Genomic DNA, 23,471 nt, shown 5'->3' on the forward strand with positions numbered 1-23,471 from the left:
ACATTAAAAAACAAACATCAGTGTAAGTCCTGCTTAGAGTTCCTGAAGGAATATGCAAAATATTCAGCATTCTTATCAGCAAGTTCACAACACTGAGCGATGTTAAATATGCATCAGTACTTTTCACCTGGAAAATGGATAACACTCTCCAGTTTCTAGGACCCTTCAGGTGTAATTAGAAACACATTTCATACGGCTGTTAAGAGAGGACATCATATTAAAATTGACACAAGTATTTCTAAATTTCTACTTGTCTAGAACACGTAAGAATGAGTGGCATTTGCAACTTACTAAAACATACATGTCCTGGATAAGTTAATTACTCTGTTTGCTGAAGCACATGGTGAAATTATTTCCTCTGATATTTCCATGTTAGCAGCTGACATATCTGACCCTTCAGCCAGCTGACACTGAACTGTCTCACTACATATATTCCCTTACATAGATGAGGTCTATGGTAAAATAAAAATAAAAATAAATAAATTCTCATTAACTACATGCTTATTCTGAGCCACTGTGACAAATAGAAGTGAGTTGGATTGCCTGTTTTGCATGTATGAAAATGGTCACCTACTAGTGACCCTTAGTTACACCATTACTGTCCTACTTTTCTATATGAAATTTTTAAGCTCTGCAGAAAACCAGTCTGATCTAAAGAAAGGACTCAATGTCATTTAAATTCCAGTTGGCTTCACTGAAGAGAATTTTAGAAATGAAAGGATCAAATGATGGGTAAAATTTAAAGGACAAGCAGCTGCGCTCCAATTTTGCAGAAGCGGGTTAGATGTAAAATCTCTTCCATCCTTCTTACTGTACACAAGCCCAAAACAACTTACAGGTGTGACAAGAACTTCATTTGTATCCAATTTGCACTGCCTGCAGCCCTTACCAACACTACCTACCGATCCAACACACCGAGACCAGCTCTGCGCAGACGAAACAGGGTGCAACAGGCAAGAGCTTGCTGCCCTTGGGGGCGGAGAGCAGCACCCTCACCCTGCTCTTCCAGCAACTCTAACATCAGGTCTTTGATATTCCATCTGCTAAAGGCCACTCTGAGAGAAATGACTGCTTATTCAGTACAATGGTGCAGCAAAGGGACTGAGGAAAGCATAGTAACGATATTGGGAAATGGATTTATAGGTATGAAATGGCTAAGCTGACAGGAATTTCCTTCAAGAACACGATGCCTCCCATCCGCAGCGGCACAAGCAAAACCTTCTACACAATGGAAGAGATTCGTTGTGTACTAAATCAAAGCATCATAACCTAATGTACTTAAGCTTATTTTGGTCTGGCAAGCAAGTCTTGAGGTATCTGGAAACAAAAACAAGTAAAAAGAAAGGAAAAGAAACTGCTGCCTATATGATTAAGAACCTGCAAGATGTTGAGCCGATCGCATCATGCACCTGTTACTTGAAGGAGTTCCTCAGAGCATCATTTATGGTCTTCAGGTACTTCCTTTGTAAATTTGGGGGAGGGAGTGTATTTTTGGCTTGGAGCTGTTAGTAAGCATCAAACAAAAGCCAATTAAATAATTCACTTTGTAATTTGTAAGTAATACATTTTTAGAAACTACTCCTCAGGAAACTGCCTCCCAGTTGCTGCATGCTATATTAGTGAAGGAAAGTACACGATGTACTTGCAAGCTGATTTTGTGCAACATAATTACCAAGACAACAGCACCAGCTTTGCCATACCAATAAAGCTATGCAGGCTATGTGACACAGTTCAGAGAACTGAGTGGTCACCTTGGAAGCCCGTAAGGCACAAAACACATCTGTACTCCCTCAAATCTCTATGCAATAATCTCTTTAACATCATAAAAAGCACTGCTGCTTGCCACTGCCACGATACTAACCCATACTGACAGATTAATGGAGAAGATTGAGAGGGAGGGAGAGACATGTTATAAATCACTAGCTGAGGACTTCATCAGAACTACAATTAAAGTCTCCACCACAGTCACAAAATTCCTGTTATTCCACACCTAATAATGACTCTCCTCTGAAGGCACCAAGTGATGGGTCACAAAAACCCTCACACCCTTGCCAACTTCTTCATGCTTCATCCGTAGGGAAACACGAAGGCATCCTGAATCCCTTGTAGGATTGCCATTTCACTGCAAGACTGCACACCAAAACACTGAAAGACAGGCAGAGCAGTAAGGATCCCACCTCTGATTACCAATTTTAACTGCTTTGCAAGGTTTCACACAGATAGCAGCTAGCTGCAGCAAACATAAATTACTGCAATTAGCTGGTCTAAATTCATTAGTGACTAAAGTCAGTCCACTTCTAATTAGAACACTGTGCTCAGGCTTTGCTTAAATCTGCCTAATTCTCCTGTACCCAAATGATAGGTACTTTGTACGTGCCCAGAACAGATTGCTTAACCCAATCTCTGGCAGGAAACAATGCAAAGTGCTAAAATCACCCGCGTGCTACGAGCAGGCAGCTGTTGCAACTCCCACTGACAGTCCTCAGAGATTTACTTATGCAACTCCTTGCTGCTGAGAGATGACCCACGCCAGCTTCTTTCACGGTGAAAGAAAAACACCGCCAGAAGACCTGCCACTGCAGGCATCTGGCTATGAAAGTGAGTTGGAGGGGGAAGGAGCAAGGCACCGGGGGGGGAGGTGGGGGAGGAGGGAGGAAAGACCTGGAGCAAGATGCAACAAAAAGCAACTCACGTGCCCCCTTAAAATCCTCAACTTTTTGACTGCATGTGACCACATTCTCTGCAGAGCTTGAGCCGTCTTCATTGTTGCAGGATATAATCTGTTAGGGGACGCCGTGCATCCCGGTCTTTTCATCTGTTTCTACCACTCAACACGGTTATGTAATTCTAATACAATAGTGGCCTACATACTCAAACAAATCCTGCTGCCCGTTTCGCACAGAAACACATCAAAAACACAGCAGGGAAATCTGCTTGGAGTTTCACTAACTCTCACTCTCAGAGGCCTCGGAAAAAAACAGGATCATATCTTTATGTTTAAAAATAATAAAACTCATTATTATTTTAAGTGTCAGGAACAGATCAATATGTAGCAAGATATTCTTCTTGTAAGCACATATTGACCTCCCCCCCCCCCCTTTCCCCAAACCAATCTGAAACTTTAAAGAAACGGGGTACCTGCAATTTCAAGAAAGAGGAGTGGAGAAGCACAATGCAGATTACCCGCAAGTTTATATTCTGACTAGAGCATTTCCTAGTAAAAATTACTCAAATTAATGGAGTGAAGGGTACTTTATACTGTGTTTAACAACCTCTATCAATTCTTAACACTTTAACTGCTGAATCTGGAAGTCCTTATGCAGAAATAAATGTAAATGTGTGAGTAATTCCTTCATCTGGACGTGTAAAATTACATTTAAACATCGGCAAGACTGGTGACATGGCTCCAGAAAGCAAAAAGGCACAGGGCAAGCACTTTAAACTGTGAAGCAGACAGGAAGCTATGCCAAGTGTACAACACTTCTCCATGCAAAAGCCCCATCCACAGACCACATTTTTTCAAGAGCAGAGGAGTTTTAACTGCTGAAGATGGACAACAGTGGAAAATGTGGAGTTCAAGGTTCTTCCATTAAAAGACCAAATTCAACTTCTGGCATTTCAACTGTGACCCCATCAGCCTGTTGCACTTCCTAGCACAAGCCAGCAGAACTGGAGCTTTGTGCCCAAGCACTCAGCTATTGAGGGCAAACACTATTCAGGGAAGCGCACTGACACCGGCCTCTGGCTGGGGATCCCCGGCTCTGGAGCAAGTGTGCTGATGGAATACTGTCCTGGGAGCTTGGTGGAAATGGTTGAGATCATCGCTGTATTGCATTTACGGGGTAAGGTTTAGGTAGCACGGGGACCCAGGGGTGGCCTTTGGGAGAAGAATCTAGCAGCTGCCGCATGTCAGATAAGGGCCAGTTTCAGACAGCCCCAAAGGGACCTGCTGCTGGCCAAAGCCAGCCAATATGTGATGTTGTTTGTGCCTCTGTGAGAGCAGATTTAAGAAAGGGGGAGAAAAAAACCTGCTGTGCAACAGCAGCTGGGAGAAACTGAGAGAGAAGCAGCCCTGCAGCCCCCCAGGTGAGTGCAGCAGGAGGGCAGGAGGTGCTGCAGGCAGGCAGCAGCAGTTCCCCTGCAGGCTGTGGAGAGGCCCCTGGTGGAGCAGGCTGTCCCCCTGCAGCCCATGGGTCCCACATGGAGCAGATCTCCACGCTGCAGGTGGATGTGGCCTGGAGGAGATTTTTTTTTTTTTTTTAATCACTGTCCCAGTAGATCCATGGTACCTACTTTTAATGGTACAACCACCACTGCCTTTTGACTTTACCTGCCTGACCCTTTCCAAAGACTAATGGAAACAAATGGACTAGCTATCTAAAGCCTAATTTCACACATAGCACAAGATTACAGTTGTAATTACAAGCCTTTGACATTCATATCAATTTCCCATTTATTATCTACAAATGTCAGAAATTGAAGCTCCTTCTGAAAAAAAGTTGAACTCCAAGCAGTGAATCACACCTTGGTTCTTTGTCTATTCAGAGTCTATCCGGAGTTTATCCAGACAATAAAGCATTTGTGATTCATGTGGGAAGAATAAATCAAAAACTAACCATGATGATCTAAACCAGACTGTGAGAAGAGAGACAAAACTTGAGAAAACTGCAGAGTAACCTCAGAATGTCACGATGCTCTGGCAAAAGAGGCTTTTCCAGTCCATGACATGAGCAGCTGAGTGGAAACACGCCATAGCTGTTTCAAGATGTCAGCAGCATTCTTGTCCCCAAAGGCTGTAAACTGCAGCAGAGAATTCAGAAACTGCCCACATGTTGCCTGCCTGTTTCAAGGCAATTATATGATACAGAATTGGATTACGCTAGATTTACGGGCATTCCAAGATTCTGATCCACTTCAGCTTCTGGAGCACCCCCATGAGACTTCCTCAAAAGACAGTGGAGGCTGAGTGAAAAAAGAAGCAAGCTCTGTAACAGTTTGTGGTGTAAAGGTTCACCCTTGCTCTCCCTCAGCAGGAATTTTGTAGGCTGTAGCCTTCTAGGCTAAGTAAAGATGCCTATGAAAAGATAATCAGTTAACACAAACAGTAAATCCAGAAGCTATCAAGTATTCTGGATTACCATGTTGAAAAATGACTGAAGAGGAATTGCACCTTTACCAGGCCTTTCACCCAGCTGCAAATAAGGGTATTCAAGCCACTTTGAAGTAAGAAGGCTCCAACAAAACATTCAAATGTTTTCATCAAGAATCTGCATTGTATACAGATGTATGAGTAGGATCTACAAAGATAAGAAAAAATATTTATCTATGGATCTTTAAAGTAAAGGCAACATTTCACAAAAAAAAAAAAAAAAAAAGACACTTAGTTGACATATTTCCTACTTTTTGTGTAGGCTCCTACACTAATAGAGCAACCCCCAAAAGAGCAACAGATTGTACTTAAACTGTATTTAGGAACACCAGTCCTACTCCCACATTCGAGTAAAATCAAGATGGCTGCTAGTGTCAAGATGGGTATGCATCAGGATGCAGGAGTTAAAAGCAAACAAACAAACAAACCAAAAAACAATAAACACAAGCCCTGTCACTGTATAAGTAAGTATACCTACAGCTCAGCACTGGAATAACATCCTTTGAAGGAGAAAAGTGGAAAGAAGCAGTGCACCAGTCCCATCTTCTGCTTCCCTTATCAGTTAAAGCCTATACTTTTGATATAGCTTTTATTTTTTTTCCCGGATTACATGACAAAAACAAATACTTCACAACAGGACATAGCAAAGGTAATTTGCCTGTAACAAGCAGATTGATGACATATTATCAGGCTTTTTTACTAGGAACATGAGCCAGCAGTGTGCCCAGGTGGACAAGAAGGCCAACGGCATCCTGGCCTGTGTCAGGAATAGTGTAGCCAGCAGGGCCAGGGAGGTGATTGTCCCTTTGTACTCTGCTGTGGTGAGGCCGCCAGAAACTTTCACAGAGGTCCATCAACAGCTTACATGCTCTCCAAACTGAGGGAAATAATTTCCAAGAACAGCCCCCCCAGAAACAAGACAACACCAGCTCTGTATCACCCTGTAGATGGATTTCAAAATTGTTCTTGTAATCACCTATGCTCTACACATAGACACCTCTATGCTCTGCTGTGTCAAATGAAACAAATCACAAATTATGTCTTGGAAAACTGGTGAAATATTTGCTTAGGAAGCAAATGTAGCCAGCAGGGAGGTGATCATCCCCCTGTACTCAGCTCTGGTGAGGCTGTACATTGAGTACTGTGTTCATCTTTGGGCCCCTCTCTACAAGAAGGGCATCAAGGCCCTGGAGCATGTCCAGAGAAGGACTACGAAGCTGTTGAAGGGCCTGGAGCACAAGTCCTGTGAGGAGCTGCTGAGGGAATTGGACTTGTTTAGTCTGGAGAAGAGGAGGCTCAGGGGAGACCTCATTGCTCTCTGCAACTACCTGAAAGGAAGCTGCGGGGAGCTGGAGGTCGGCCTCTTCTTGCAGATGACTAGCAATAGTACTAGGAGTGGCCTCTAGTTTCATGAGGGGAAGCTCAAGTTGGAAATGAGGAGACATTTCTTCTCAGAAAGAGCAGTCAGATATTGGAACGGGTTGCCCAGAGAAGTGGTGGAGTCACCGTCCCTGGGGGTGTTCAAGGAAAGGTTGGACATGGTGCTTACGGACATGGTTTAGTGGGTGATATTGGTGGTAGGGGATGGTTGTGCCAGATGATCTTGAAGGTCTTTTCCAACCTTAATGATTCTGATTCTGCTGCAGAACCGAAGAGACAAAGGGCAACTGTACTGTTCACCACAGTACTGGGAAAACTAAGTGACGAACACACATCTCGGTCCCATTTTCACTGTAGCCCTGCTTCTAATTCATACTGCAATGTTCCAGATCTTCTAGTACATAATTACTATTATTTTTTTAAAAGTCAAAGGAGATGGAAAAAACTTGCATACATGCAAAACATCTCCACTGATCCAGAGCTCTGGTAAGGTGTTTGCTTTTTAATTCAAACTGTATCACTTAATCCAGCTCACAGTGTGTGTGTGACATATGAAGCTTAAATGTAATGAAGGATATTGCACAATCCGCCCATTATGGCAGTCCATGCACTGGAACTCTTAGAGTGGTTCACAGGGGTGAAATCAAAATGGCATCTTCAGCTCAAAGATTTATTTTGCAGAATTTTGCCTGGATACAGTTAAAGTCAGATCAAAATAGAAACACGGGATTTGAGTTCTGCAGGTATTTAATTACTCTTCAATTCCCTATAATAAAGGGGATAACAAATAGCCTGGATGCTACAAAAAAGCCACTACAGAATGTGGTATTAGAAATCCTTTTCCTGGATTACTGAGTAAAGCACATAATCTCTGAATAGTTTTATTGATTTTAATTATGTATTAGAGAAACTCCTAAACAAAACTACGGAGGTTGTACATATAATTCTGCAATGCATATGCCAGTCTCATGTAGAAAAAATATTAACTGTTTTTCATGGAACTTTTTTTTTTTTTTTTTAATCTGTGAATGCCAAAAAGATAGTGCATAGGAAACTTGTTTTCCTAACATTTAAAGCCTGACACTCACTTCATTATATTGAAGACTTTCAGAAAGCAGGCTAACCATTTTGAGAGAAAGAAAGAGGAGAATTAAGAATTTCCAATAGCATTTTGAGTTCAGGTCACTTAGGAAAAGCTAATAAGATCCCCAAATATTTTTGTTCATTTGTTTGCTTGTTTTCTTAAGATGATTTCTTCTACTCAGGCCCACAAAGGTTTTTGTTTCTTTGCCTCTAGAAACGAGCATCTGTAGGAAACTCATAGAAGACAAGCTGACAAGTTATTTCCTCAAAATGTCGACAATCCATGCACGTTGGGAAAACACAGAGCACAGATTCAGTGAACGACTCGCCATTAGTCCGGAGAGCCACTAGGTGGTGCGGTGATGCTGCCTGTAACAGAGGCCTACGCAGTCCCCTTGCTGCACAGAAAGTTGAGTAAGGCTGTTGTTTCTACTTCGCAACTTCAGACTATCACTTTCACACAGAAAATGGCAATTTCTGTGAAGAGCTGGACTCATTATTATACAATATCTTAAATTATTTTTCGGAATAGTTTGGCATTTGAGCGATTTTCATAGATACAATCTGTATAAATAAATAAAAGAAACGTTGAGAGAGGTCCAGTATCTTCCTAGGCTGAAATCCTACTTTGAAACTTTTATTTCAGACTACAAAATGACAAGAATCGCTCAGCAGGAGAGCACCTGAAGACTGGCACAAAGGAATTCCAGCCACTCCATCCAGCTTCATCGGGGCCCAACTCAAACATCTCTGTGCTAACAACTGTAGTACAGGGAGTAAACAAGGCGTTAGAGGTATACGCACGCCTGCAGGGCTATGAGCTCACCGACATTACACAGAGGTGGTGGGACGGCTCTGTGACTGCAGTGTTGGAATGGAGGAATACAGGCTCCTTAGGAAGGACAGGCAGGGGAAAAAAAAAAAAAAAAAAAAAAAAAGAAGAAAAAAGGAGCAGCTGGAGTGCGTGGAGCTCTGCCTGGGGATGGGTGAGGAGCTGACAGCGCCTGTGGGCCAGGATTAAAGGGAGGGCAAGGACAGGTGACATTGTAGTGGGGGTCTGCTACAGGCCACCTGATCAGGAAAACCAAGCAGCTGAGGCCTTCCACAGACTGAAGCAGCCTCATGTTCACCAGCCCTGGTCCTCAGGGGGGACTCCAACCACTCTGGCACCTGTTGGAGGGGCAGCACAGCAGGGCACAGGCAATCCAGGAGGTTCCTGGAATGCATGAATGATAAATTCTTTCTCCAGGTGACAGAGGATCTGATGAGGAAAGGTGTTGACATGGACAGGGGGATTGAGCGCACCCTCACCAAGTTTGCCAGTGACACCAAGGTGCGGGCAACACTGAAGGGAAGGGATGCCATCCAGAGTCACCTGGACAGGCTTGAGAGGTAGGCCTCTGAACTCATGAAACTTCTGGAACTCAAGAAGTTCAACAAGGCCAAGTGCAAGGTCCTATCCTGGGCTGGGGCAATCCCAAGCACAAATATAGGTTGGGCGGAGAAAGGATTGAGAGCAGCCCTGAGGGGAAGGACACAAGGGTGGTGCTGGATGAGAAGCTCAACAGGAGCCAACCACGTGTGCATACAGCCCATAAAGCCTACTGTATCCTGGGCTGTGTATCCGTACCCACACAAAAGCAGTGTGGCCAGCAGCGTGAGAGAAGTGATTCCCCTCCTCTGCTCTGGTGAGGCCCCAGCTGGAGCACTGTGTTCAGCTCTGGGGCCCACAGTGCAAGGAGGACATGGACATGTTAAAACTCATACAGTGCTACATACAGGGCTCAAAACTCATACAAAACTCATACAGGGCTACAGTGATGATCAAAGGGCCGGAGCACCTCTCCTACAAAGACAGGCTGAGGGAGATGGAGTTCTTCAGCCTGGAGAAGAGACGACTCCAGGGAGAACTTACAGCAGCCTTCCAGTCCCTAAAGGGGGGCCTACAGGAAAGCTGGGGACGGACTCTGTCAGGGAGTGTAGTGATAGAATAGCTTTAAAATAAGAGACAGTAGGTTTAGATTAGATATAAGGAAGAAGTTATTTACTCTGAAGGTGGTGAGGCACTGGCACAGGCTGCCCAGAGCAACTGTAGATGCCCCATCCCTGGAGGTGTTCAGAGCCAGGCTGGATGGGGCTTTGGGCAGCCTGGTCTGGTGGGAGGTGTCCCTGCCCATGGCAGGGGGTTGGAATCTTTAAGGTCCTTCCAACCCAAACCATTCTGTGATTCTATAATTCTGTTAAGACATGGTATTAGTGTTTTTTTTTTTTTTTTCTTTAATCTCAATTTTTAGGAGCACACATTCTATATTATCAGACAAACATGCCTTTTTTTTTTTTTTTTTTTTTAATTTCAGCTTTATTAAGTCACTTTCTTCCACAACTAGTTCCAGGATTAATCGCACAGTTTATATAAAGGAAATAGACGTCCCCCCAAAGGGAAAAACATCTAATACTCTAGAGATAAACCATACGCATTACTTATCAATCCTACAAAGACCCCATGGGAATAAGTAGCAGAAAAATTCTAAACAAGAGCTTTGAACCCATACAAAATGACTCTCTATATAAAGTTAGAAACACTACATTCAGTACTAAAAATAAAAAGAATCACTGCCATGTTTTTGGAGTAAAGCTTTTTATTCTAGCCTGAATTCTTTATTGTAATTTGACCTGAATGGAAGTAGTTAAGTACCTTTACACTTGCCTGCTCCTACTTCTCACCAGCAGAATGAGGACACCTTAAAGGACCTCAGACAAAGCCGTAATTTCTCATTAAAATGGAAAAGGTGAACAAAACACACACAGGAACTTTCTGAAGTCCACTTATATTCCACAGTACTTGTTATCTCTGCCAGTAAGAATGACAGTCATTCCAATTCAGTACCTAGAAGCTACATGTATATAGGATTATATGGTGTTTTTTAAAACTATAATACTTACTACACAACTATGTTTTTAACAACTGCTCCCTCTGTAACTATTAGAAGTGGGCAAATGCAAAAACAGCTACCTGAGCTCTTCTGACAACGTGCTTTGAAGAGCAGTCCTTATTTAGCACTGCCATGAAGAAAAAAATGATGTGAAGGGCAAAAAGAGGTATATTCCCAGTAGACTGTAACAAATTTGGGATGTAAACTCATGATCAGTTTACAACCTTGACATGCTACACCAAGAACATACATGTAAAAGTTCTAAAAAGGCTGGAAGGGGGTGGAAAGGATGAGCAGAGTAGATTACTTTTGTTACAGATGAATTCTGTTGAGCTTAGATACATACATATGCATCAAAGAACAGCACAGTATCTCATTACAAACTAAACAAAAGTCTATTCAACAAGAAGAAAAAAACTGATTGCAACCAGAACACAGCTCCAAGATCCACAGGTCATACCTACCAAAAATTTAAAGACTCTCAGAAATACAGCTCAGATCTATTTCAGGAGCAAGTCCCCTCAAATATCTTTTGCCCAACAACACTTCTGTTATTACCCTACTGAAATTATGCAGCAATTGTTCTAGTGCTTCCCCCAACAGGAAACAACCAATTGTTCAAAATTTGCACAGGGAACAGCTTCAATTGAAATACAAAATTGCCATTTTTGAGAAAACATACCCCATTTCCAGGGGAAAAAAAGAAGAGCAAAAATGTATTATTTTCTTCATTTTTCAGAAAGCAATTTCTGCCTCTTGAGAAGTAGCACTTTGGAAACTAACATTTTTTCCAGAGTTTTTTTTTTTTCTTCCCTTTTTTATTTTTTCTGTTCATGTTGTTTCAGAGGAACAACAGAAATTGCTTTCCATTAGTGTTCTGGGACATGCAGCATCGCTCCAGTAGAGGAGCCCTGGAACATTCACTTACACAGGCACAGCAGGGGTCCTAAGGGAAAGCACAAGCCTCACCTCTCAGCTCAGTGCATGCTCAATCTTGCAATAAAGTGCTTTTCCCCACCACCTCTTTTCAAAATAAATGCTTCAGGACATAAGAAGCTGCAAATAGCGCAATTTCAGTTGAAAATCAAAACTAACCTAGGTAAAAGGCCGCTAGATCAATAGCTCTTGAGTGTGCAGCATATAAATTATTTTCACTTTCCAGGGTGTGCGTGCGTGCTTACGTATATATCTGTATATATAATATACACATACATGCATGCACTGTTTCTTTTTTCAAAGTTTTCCTGGATTTTCACTTGTAATACTGTATGGAATAAGGTGCTGTACACATTTTTTCCTGAACGCTACAAGGAAGGTAATGACAGACAGGTCATTAAGTTTACAGTCCCTCTAATCCCAAACAGTTTTAAAGGTTGTCTGACTTCATCACTTCTACTCGATTTAACCGTAAAACCTAAAGCATTTATTTCTGTTCACATTGTTGCTATACTTTCTGCTCTTTAAGATGCTCACGCAAACAAAGTCCAAGAAACAAAATGCAGTAGCAGTTCGGGCACAAGGTGAGTTCAGCAGGACACTTTTTTCTTGGCAACCATAGAAAACTGTACTGATGCACCTGTGGGACAGGGAGGTAAAACTCAAAAAGACATTTAAGTTACCTCATTTAAGTTATTAGCTTATCTGAAAAACGTAAGTACAGCTGCTATTACTTAAGTGTCCCACTTCAGAATCAGCCACTCTGTGCAGCCAAAGCATACAGTTTACACTTGAGTCTTAAAAATTTGAAAGAAACAAAAACCAAAGATATCCATCCTGTGGATGGATACTATTTCCAGTTCTTATTCAACCTCAGTGCTGTACCTTCTACTGCTACTGTTTCTGAATGCTTCTGCTCCTGGCACCCATGTCAGAACAGGAAATCAAGGCCTAGAAGCAACCAATTCTAGCATCGAGCAACTACTGCTGCAAAAATGTGTTTCTGCTATTCCATGACCGTGATAGACTCTGATTGCATGAATGTCATTAGTTATCCAATAAAACTCCCAAATTTGAGAAAAACAACCTGGTTATTGCCCCACTGCTTCATGTAACTTGTTTTTTAAAAGATCGATGCATTGCTGGGATACAATCCAATCAGGTCAGCATTTATATTTAATTATCCAGTCATAATGCAAGACAATTCAAACAATTGTACAATTGTTAGCTCTTGAGCTCAGTCCCAAACCACATTAGATTTTCTTTCCCTGTTAAGTTTTCTAGTTTCCTTTGTTCTATTAATAGGAAAGTGATACACCATATTCTTACAAGCATTTTGCTTTTGTTGAAGCGTTCCTGTGGCAGTACAATTATATACGGCCACATTAGCTTTCTTTTCATGTCTGGCAGAAATAAACTTGAATAAGGTTCTGTATAGTACAGAAGTTTTGATGGTATATTGAACTTTAAGACTACATCCTATTACTACCACAACATAAATATAAGAGAAGGTCACTGTCACACAAGGTAGATTAAAAAAAAAAAAGCTGCAACTTCATTTGAATGCCCATAATACTAAGAATACAATTCAGACTTGTTAAAAATGTTAAAAATTGACAATTCAAAAAATCTTAAATCACTGTAAAATTAATGTAGTAGTTTTGAGTGAAGTTGTATTTTCAGTATCATTCAGATAAATACCACAATGGCTTGTATATCTTGTTTCTTAGCCAGCTCTTACAGAGCCACTAAATTTCTTAATCACCGCACAGCAAAACTATTGATCATTCTGTTGCCCTTGTCTTAAAGCAGATTCCCACTTCTCTGATATTCCAGCTCTCAAAGAATTTTTACAGTTGTTTTCTAGTCCCAGTGCTCAAACCTCTCCTCCTTCCTTTCCTTCTGCCACCTCACTCCTGCCCCCAAAGTCTTAAGCAACCCACCTCTCCCGCTCAAGATGTCTCAACAGCTTACTCAGCCACGCCAGAAAACATTGCTGAAGTTCACTCAAACTTTAACATATCTTGCTCGTATCCAACACAAGACGCAAATCTGTTGCAAAAGGGGTTCACCGTTTTTTCCTGACATCCATACAGTGACACCTAGGATTACACTTGAAGGGTTGTAAATCTCACACTGAGACTCCTCCCAGTACACGTGGAAGAGGAACAAGCGAACAAACAAAAATATCTCAGTTTCGTCCCAATGCGTCAATTACCATGAGATAATAAGTTCAGCCAGATGCACCTGCTTAGCAAACCACATTCAGAATCCCTTTGCTCACAGCAAAGTTTCCTCCTCAGGGCCTCCTGAGGACTATAATTGCTTTTTCAAACAATAAAACTAAGCATAAATACTCCCCTCAGCTCTACATATTTCTGGTCCAATTCCACCAGCAACCTATTATCCCATACAAAATTGCGTTACACATACCTGATCACACTCACAGAATACTTTAAGATAAGAAAGCAATAGAAAGGAAGGTGAAGATGGAAAAATTTCAAGTGTTTTCCATTCCTTCTCCCCAGTCCTTTGGCAAGGGAGGATGTGAAGCTGAAATGCAACATGCAGTTATGGACTAGCACATGACTCTGCTAACACCCAAACACATTGACATAAAGAACATTTGAACCCTCCCAGCTTACGTAAAATACCATCGGAGTAATTTCATGACAGTAGTCAATCAATCACAGGAGGAGGGTGAGGAGGGAGGAAGAGTGCGGACTGAAGTCAACCACCCCTTTTTTCTTTGGTATCAAGCAAGTAACTTCCACTTGGCTGATTTGTTCCCATAGCGCTAATCTGAGTTTATCTGCAGCCATTCTTGCTTCACTTGAAAGGATGCCAGCAGAACAATTTGAAACTACAACCCTTGATGCAGTCTTTCTGCCCAGTCAACACTTCTCATGCATGCAACGTCAATGTAAGGAACTTCAGGCATCTCTCCAAACGTTAAGTGAAGCCAAACTGTCTCACCCCTACAAAACAGTGTCATTTCCACTGAACTGCACGCTGAAGTGCACAAAGGATAAACTGACCAGAACTGAATCAGCTGAGTGACAGAGCAAATTTTATTCCCCCTTTCACAACTACTAGTCTCCTTCATAAATCACACAAGGCTTTGAAAGAACTGGGAAAGAGAAAAAAGTCCTTCTGCGCATGTGGCTAAAAGGAAATCTCATGGCTCAGAATCTCTGGGATCAAGAAATGCTTCCATTGAGTTATTGCCTAGAGCAAAGCTCGGTTCAGCAGCAATTTTATTCTCAACCACGATTCAGAACAGAGTGTTTTCTTCTTGTAGTTTGATCCACAAAGAAGAACATTTTACACTCAAGGATCTTCTGACACTACAAGCAGGAGCAAACTATGATGAAGTGTTCTGCCTCCTCCCCTCTTAAGAAAAAAAAAAAAAGTTACATACCTGTTGATGGGCAAACAAGCCTTATAAGAAGGCAAGAAGAATTAAATCCATTTTCAAATCATTGTGACCCATGACTTTTAAGTCCATCCTTACTGCTGCAGAAGACATTGGGAAAGTATTCACCAGCTTCTACACAGTAAAGCAGCAAAAGAAAACTTGGAAAAGAATGGAAAATGGAGTCAAATTATTACAAGAGGTGGGAAGCTGGTAAATGAAATGTAATGAGTGCAATCCCATAGTTAAACACCACAATACTGTTAAAATGGCATCATAATAACCTGTCAAATTAAGAGGTACACAGAAAACGACAAACCGTGCACTCGAAGCATCCCCATGTGTCAGGCCAGATTATAAATACTTCTCATACACCCAAGGGACAGCAAAGGCTGATGTACCAATAGTACCCTGGTACATGTTTTTTCCACATTTCATCAGGAGCTTGGCAAGTGTGTCCGAGGCATGTTGACAGAAAAAGTCCCCACCTTCTTCCTCCATTTTCTGTATCCTTGTACTTTAAGTTCACTGGGCACTGTCCACAAATTACTAGGGGAGTGCAATTGCCAAAGGATAGCTTTTGGAAATGCCAGCAGGCATCCATCTGCAGTCAACACTCTGCGTTAAAAGTCTGACCCCAGGCCTTTTGCAGCCTGACCTACTGTAGTACACCAGCCACGCTGAGAAAAAGCACACACAAGTATTTGTCAAGCTGGTCAGCAACTGAAGGGGAGTTCCTGCCAAAGCGCAGGGTCAGGAACAACATCACCCCCTTTGATGCTGAACAGCAAAACATTTTCAGGAAATGTGAAGCGCTGGAAAATGAAAATTTACAGCCAAACCCTAACCACCACACAGGTCCTCAAGCAAAACAACGCTAGTACAGACATACACAGAAATAGGAGTTCTGATGGCACCCTCTAAGGAACACGTGCACACACATTACCAATCAGCTATGCTACTGCCACTCTGGTTGTTTAAAAACGTTCCCACGCAACTCTTTCAGCAGAAGAACCAAAACCACTGACCACCCTTTCTACTTATGGAACATAAAATTACGTAGGAAAACAAACCAATTGATAAAGTAAACTGTTATGCATTCTGTCCTGCAACTCTTCAAAAAGCCTCTGCAACACTGTACAGAAGAACCCTCAGCCCTGGCCACTAGAAGAAACGCACATTATCCAGCAGATTTGTGCAGTGCTGGGATGCAGAAATAAGTGCAATTGGTGCCAAGCGCTGACCCTGGCAGCAAGCTCTGTAGCTCAAAGGCCAACAGTTTGTCTCTGAGAGCTCTGTTTGCGAAGCCTGGAATGACAGTCTATCTGGACATACTGCATTCTCTACAAAAAGCTCATATAGGCTACATATCCTAAGGAGCAAGCATCTTGAAATGCTTTCCTATCATCTGCGAGGTACGCATGTGCAAAGGAAAGACATGGCAGGCTGAATAGATACTTCAGTAAATCATAAATAAATAATAGGTGTATCATTTCTTGTAGGTACATAAGGAAGCTGTTAGATCAGAGCTGTGGTTCTGCAAAGCTTTTTTTTTTTTGCTGCTGTGCTTTGTTTCTTTAAAAAATAATCATTTATTGCAAATTCAGTGGTGAATACTTGAAGCACTGTTAATCAAATCTAGAGACTCCACCAGCACAATATGTAAAAAGATACTGCTCTCTGCTTCACAGGACATGATGGAAGGCACAAACACACACACCTGGAAAACTGCTGACAATCATCTGCCTGCCAAATTAACTGCTACCAGTGCAGGCCTTTAAGGAGCATTTTCATCTTCATTGTAGTTTTAAGTTACTGGATAGAGGTGCCTGGAGGGTTCATGAAGGCATCTCCCTCACTGTTAAGGAAGTTAGATGATACCTTATTCTTGCATAGCATCAAATGTAATTGCATATATGTATTAGTTTCCATTGTACATTCCATCTAAGACATGTTTGGGAATATAATTCTGCCTTAAGGCAGCTACTTGGAGTCCCAGTCTGTGATCAGCCTGGATCACACAAAGTTCTTGTCAAGTTCTGCATTTTGATGACAAGAAATATATTCCAAATACAGGTTTAAAATACAAAATGATTTTATGTTCATTTGCATTTTAAACATAGCCTTGAATTCCACTATATTATTTGGCTTGTACACCATATACAGCTCACTTCATTCATAAAAGAGTTCTGCAGTATCAATGGCATTAGCTTCCCAAGAAAACACTGTAACTTTCTACTTCACAAAGAATTCTTTAAGAACATTTCAAGTGTCAGTTAAATCTGCATGTGCCTTACCTTTTTAATAACCTTAAGCTGTGAAAAACAGAATTCCTAGAAATAAAGCCTTGAACTTTATATTGTTGGAAGATCCTCATTAAAAAAATATAGCAGAAACTAGAAGTCATAGCTGTAGTATCTCGCTAGATCATTTTTTCTGTCTTCTCTAAAATAATGAAAAAAATGTTGTCTTTATAAAAGAAGCAGAATTCTGGACTTTAATAACCATAAAGATTATAATCACTGGAGGAGCCACACTTACAGTTTTTCCCCCACCAACGTTCAGTACACTTAAGAAACTTTAGCTCTTTCACAATCTCTAACAATAATAGGAAGGAGAAATCAGCCAGAGCTCCCTTTTTTGCTAATATAGACGCTGCCACTGAATTCACAGCCAAAACAGATGAATTCCAAACTCTTAAGGGCTTACAGATTCCCACCCCCACCCCGCCACCCAACATTGACAGAATCAGATCCAAAAAGCACCGGCCATTTGGAGGTAAGGAGAAAGACTGGCAACACAGTCTACCAACCCACCCTGTGCCTAAATACACCACAAGTCTTCCACTTTGGGAACAATTGCATTTTTCAAGTATTCACTTAAACAAATTGAAGTTGAGTATAATTTAAACAATAGCCCTCTAAGGTGTTTATCTGTAAAAACAGAACTCCACCATAGCTCAGGTGGTAACTGCGCAGTGTCAGCCTCTCCACTCACCTCAGGTCAACATGCTTCAACCCTGTTCTTGTAAAACCCCTGCAAAGCAAGTCACCAAAACCCACTGTCATGGGTATTTCATGCCAAATTTCTCTCAACAGAACCACCAGCACACAGCTGCTTATTAGATGCACTGCAGCAACAGAAGTGCTCAAGCACCACAGGAACCACATCAAAGAGCCAACAAGATGGATTCAGAAGAGGCAAAATGGATAAACACAGCAAATGAGGAAGACCACGGAACAAGATGGGTGGAATAGGAGTACGATGGTTACCCAGACTGTCTGGGTAATCCTTTCTGTAGGACTTTTGTTCCCCAAACAAACACACAAAGTATTAACAGTTCGTTCACTCCAGGCTAATAAATACCCATACCCCACCTAGCACATGTTACAGTTAACACAGAGAAACACCATACACAAGCAGTATACTTACAGTACTAATTGTACCTGAAGCCACAAAAAAATGTGTTGTTTACCATAGTTTCCACTCACATTTTAGCAGAGTGAACGTGTGTGTATGGTGGGTAAACCACAGACAAGCTATGCTTCTGCCTGCACACCACACCAGGTCTGCCATCCCACCAGGTGGCCTCCACCACCCTCGGGTGCTTCGCAAGCATACCAAATGCTTCCCTTACAAGACAGGTGTCAGAAAGCATGTTCTCCCACTAAAGCACACAGCCACATAAAGACTGTTAGTAGGGTCTCAGGAGAGGGAGAAAAAATTAATTTATTTTACACCGTGGAGTTTGCTTCTCCACAGAAGCAGGATTATTTTTGGTTAAAACGGTGACCCGCACCCCCAGAGCACAACCAGCGTTTGAGACAAAGTTCTGCCCTTGCCTTCCCATGGTGCGAGGAAGAAGGCAGCACCCCACGCCAGCCAAGCCACACACAGCCGTGCCCTCAATGCTCTTCGCTTCTGCTCACCGGCCTGAGCCTCCCAGCTCCGATTTAACTGGGGGTGCGTGGAAAAAAAAAACAACACAGAAAACGCGATTTCCACGGTCTCTCAGCCTCAGCTGGCCAGCTTGGGTGCAGAGTGACCCGGTGATGCTCCAGTCCACCCTGCGCAAGTCCTCCACATCAGCTGCACGTATGCTGCTAAGCGGGACGCCGGGGCCCACGTTAGGAGCTACGAACACCCGCTGCACCCGTTATGCACGCGGTGGGCGAGGGGAGGCTACCGACCTGCTCCTCCCCTGCCGCCGGCCCGCGTGGCTCTCTCCCGGCAGAGCCCTGCGTCGCTCCCATGGTGACATGGCCGGGCCACCCGCTGCCACAGGCGATAATGGCTGAGCCCACTGCCCTGCACACCCCCGCCGGGAAGGGCTGGAGGGAGCCGAGGGGAGGTGGTGGCGGGGGTGGCCAGAGCCCAGCACAGACAAAGCCGGCACTGAGGAGCCCGCCACAGAGAGACTTTGTACCGCCGGGGCCCGGCCGCCCTCAGCCGCTGGCCAATCCGGCCTGCGGAGGCCCCAGGGAGGCGAAGAGACATTGTCATTCTCCCTGGGATGAAAAGAATTGTTATTCTCCCTCTACAAAAATATTTCTTGTCTTCTTGCCCTTGGCAGCTGCCAGTAGCTGACGCGTGTCACGGGATAAACCAGAGATGTCCTGGGTCCAAGCCTGGGTGGGATTTCTGGAAGTAGTGCAAAGCTTTTAGATGGCACTCACAGCCCTGCCTTACCAAACACAAAGGAGCCCATCACTTCTACCTTTTCGGTCCATATGCTTCCTGAAAGAAAGCCCTCCCCCCCCACCCACTGATATCCTCAACCCCACAGCCTCCACCAGGTGCCCTCCCATCACCTAACTTTCCGTATCTGTCCCAAATGCAGCAGTGCTGCAGTTAATTCAGAGCCTGAATTGACCATGTTGTTTTTGAGGCCATTATTACGTATTTAAAAAAAAAACAACAAAAAAAAACACATGCTCTTGAGGTAACAGTATTCTCAAGGGCTTGCAGAAATGACTGGGCACTAAAAAGTGGAAGACTGGCAGAAGTTCAGCTGCACTGTTGTATTCACAGACGCAGATTCTTTTCCCAGTGCTACTGTCTTCCTGGGGCTGCATTATTTTGGGTGGATGAGTCAATACTTGAATCAACTCTTGGAAGGAAGAAATTAAGGAGGACCAACCATCAGGGAAGATCTTTCTTAAGCCAACACTTTAAAAAAAGAATGCAAACAGCATGTTACTTTGTGTGGCCTACCCTCAAATTTGGAAGGAAAAAGGCAGGAAAATGCCAAAGCATTAAGCTGGCTCTTCTTTCATTTGGTTCCTACCCTCAAGTTTTACAAGTAACTTACACCACCCAACTTCTGTTGAAGTATGAGAAGTCTAGTATATGTGCAAACATCAAGGTCGCTAGGAAAATGAAGCACAGAGGCCAGTCTCCTCAGATAAATGGGGTTCTGTAGAGCGAGATATGAGAACAGCATCTGGCCTCAAGAACATCTTCGTGAGATGCAGCAGGGCAAGGCACTTTTGCCCATCTCTGAAATTGAAGACAGCTTTCTAAAAAGCTAGCACAGGCTGGCAGTATCAGCATAGGACATTATGCCACTGCTTCAGCAGCGAAAGCCACTACCCAGTACACACCTCCCTGAAATGACTGGACATGATGACAATTATACGGGCTAGTTTTTGCTTTGATAGAATACAGTAGGATTTTGCTGCAAATAAGTAGACAATTGTAAAAGCAAGTATATTTTTAGCCTAATGGTAATGTGTTTTTTTTCCAATGAAAGCAGTTGACAGGCACAAAGTGAGACAGGGAAAGGAGTAGCCACTAGATCACTAATGGATTCTCTTAACACACACATATCAAGTTCACGGCAGCAAAAAGTAGGGCACCAGCCGCCTGCAACTGCCTCTCTCCACACAGGCTCTGGCAGGGGATGAAGAGCCAGTTCTGCCAGCTCCCCCTCTCGGCACAGCCCCCTTGGAGTGCAGGCAGAGCAATGTAAGCCTGTCCCATTACAAGACCAAGGAGGATTACTTCTCATTACATGCAAAAGCCATGGCTTGGCCTAAAGCCTCCTTTTATCATGTTTTATGACTATCAAAGCCACATGGTGTTAACACTAACAGTGAGGTTATCGGACTTTACTTCCCTGAGCTGCAAGGCTGCCACCATAGTTAACACACTTAGCTAGCCTGAGGTAAGTGCAACACAAATGCAGGAACTGACCACAGTTATGCAGGCAAAACAGACTTGTTTTTAATCCCTTACCACAAATCATCACCTGGGAAGGGCCTATCAGTTTGTCTCCATTCAATTTCCTGCAACAACAGATGGAAAACAATTCATTTGGGCTTATAAGAATATCTCTTACATTTGTCCATAAGAGTACAGTGGACATATAATTTTTTCTGCCTTTTTATTTCTTTTCTCAAACAAAGCAGCCACCCTACCACAATAGGCAGATAAATTGTCCTGTAACAGCCTGAAAAAGTGAACAGTGACTCTTAATGCTCAGGCTCACACTAGAGCTTGGCCAAGTGCCCAGATGCCCATACTGATGTGACAATCAGTGCAATCACAATTTAAAAGCTATTCATCCTACAATTAGTCCACAGAGAAAAGACTTTAAGGCCTTCCTGGGTGCTTTCTTCTTTGGATGGAGCTATCCTCCCGAAGTGGGCATGTAGTTGGGCCTTAGGAAGGAAGGATGATGCCACTGAAACCAGAAATGGAGGGATACAGTACAGCAGTTTAACCAGTGACAAGAGCTACAGAGACAACTCCTCTGGCACAAGTTACAGAACTCCTACAGCAGGAAAGAGACCAGGTGCTCGGGGCACCCAATTTACCTAACAGCTATTCCACTGGAGGACAGCAGCCGCACTCTCTTCCCTTGTAAGCTATAGGGAAGAAAAAAACTTAAAGATGTGCTTGTTTGAGCTGTGTTTTAAGTGTATAATTAGATACACCTTCTATTCCAGACTATTTGTACTGATGTCTACACGACCCTGTCCCATCAATCATGAGTGACTACACAGAATATGCGCAATCTAGCCAAAATTAGCTTGGGACAGCAGCACAAGCAGAAGAGGAGCCAGAGACCCAGCAGGACAGTCTGTTCTGTCTATGCAGGTCTCTGCATGCTCAAGAGTGAGTGTCTGGAAGCAGGGCTGCATTCAGCTTTCACTCCTTCTATTTCAAGGAGAACGTCGAGGTGCAACTGAAGTCAGTCCTAGAAAGGATGCTGTTTCATGGAAAGTAATGGCTGGTTACCAATACCACGTCAAGATTACATGAATTGGGCTAACAATGTGCAGCTGTCCTCAGCAGTGTTTAGGACCAGCTATTCTGCATGTGCAACGACTGTAAAAGCAGTATTACATTCCAGGGGTTTCATGAAATGTTACACAGTTGTTCAGAGTTTACTATGAACTTCCATGGAATGACTAATCATTATTAGTTGTATGAGAAGCATGGAAATAACTTTTAATGACCACATTTTCCTACTGAGACTTTCAGCTTAAGTAATCAAGGCAGACATTGTTTGCCTAGGATCAGATTCAATCCACAGTCTGTGTAGCGCTAATTTAAAGAGATTGCTTCTGCAGCTTGCATCGTGTAAAACCTAGGATGTATTCCATAAATTATATAATTTTACTGTGAATGTAGTGGTTGTGCTGCTTCTACCACCAGCAGAGGGAACACCCATTTACCATTACACGACAGGATGCAAATTTAAAACCAGCAGCAGCCTCCCGGTTACTCCTGCCTACCAAGCAAGGCTGTTCAGCAATTTGCCTGCAGCAACTATGAGTGGTTAGGGTGTTGTGATATAGGTGTTCTCTCCTTCCTTCCCATCCTCTCCACACCCCTAATCAAGCCTTTTAAGCGGCCCCTCTGACAATCACACATATTTAGTTATTTGTTTGTAAGCGGAGTTCAACACTTAATAGTGCTAGACAGCATGTCAAACAAGCAACCTGAAAGAAGTGGGAACTGTTTTCAGTAGGAGACACCGGGAATGTATGTTCCTAGTCCAGCTATTGAACTGTCTGAACACAGTCATCAATTTTGCTTTTGTTTTTAAGCAAGTGTTCATGATCTTTTGATGAAAGGCACTGCAGAAGTTTCTAAAAATACTGTGTTGCCAAACAGCCTTTCCCCCTTCCAATCTCTTTAGACTGCTTTTTGTCATCAGTCTGCAAAATCACACAAATCAGTCAGTCCAGTCCTACTTAAATGATTCATAAATCCAATTATGCCCACTTCTTTATATAGCATGCTAGGCCCTAACAGGTTCAACCTTCAGGATTAGAGGATGTGTAGGTAGGTGACCTCTGACTCTCTACCTGCTCAGGACATACATATGGTTCAAATACACAGCTCTACACTGCAGTTAAACCACACAAATGGCACAGTAATCTTAATCTGACTTGAAGGGACAGGAATGCTGGAAGAAATGCTGCCCTGGCACTTGTTACTGTGTGTAGGAGTGAATCCAGTGGTGTGCCACCAAGATGGTGGGGCTGGAGAACTGACCCCGCAGCTGGAGGCTATGAGAGCTGGGCTTGTTCAGCCTGGAGAAAGGACGGCTGCAGGGGCAGCG

The 23,471-nt window shown here is 42.9% G+C and overlaps 1 protein-coding gene across 7 annotated transcripts in view; it reads right to left on the reverse strand.

Annotated features, from left to right (window-relative positions):
* Positions 1-23,471, reverse strand: part of TJP2 (tight junction protein 2) — a 65,722-nt gene that overhangs the window by 26,355 nt on the left and 15,896 nt on the right. For 2 of the 7 annotated variants that reach the window (XM_084504916.1, XM_084504917.1), the window contains exon 3: positions 21,134-21,183. The exons of the other annotated variants lie outside the window; for them this stretch is intronic. The gene's annotated coding sequence lies outside the window, so the exon portion shown is untranslated. The remainder of the gene's footprint in view (positions 1-21,133; positions 21,184-23,471) is intronic. 7 annotated transcript variants of the gene reach the window in all.

The sequence above is a fragment of the Aythya ferina genome (genome assembly GCF_964211825.1).
Source record: "Aythya ferina genome assembly, chromosome: Z".
NCBI lineage: Eukaryota > Metazoa > Chordata > Aves > Anseriformes > Anatidae > Aythya > Aythya ferina.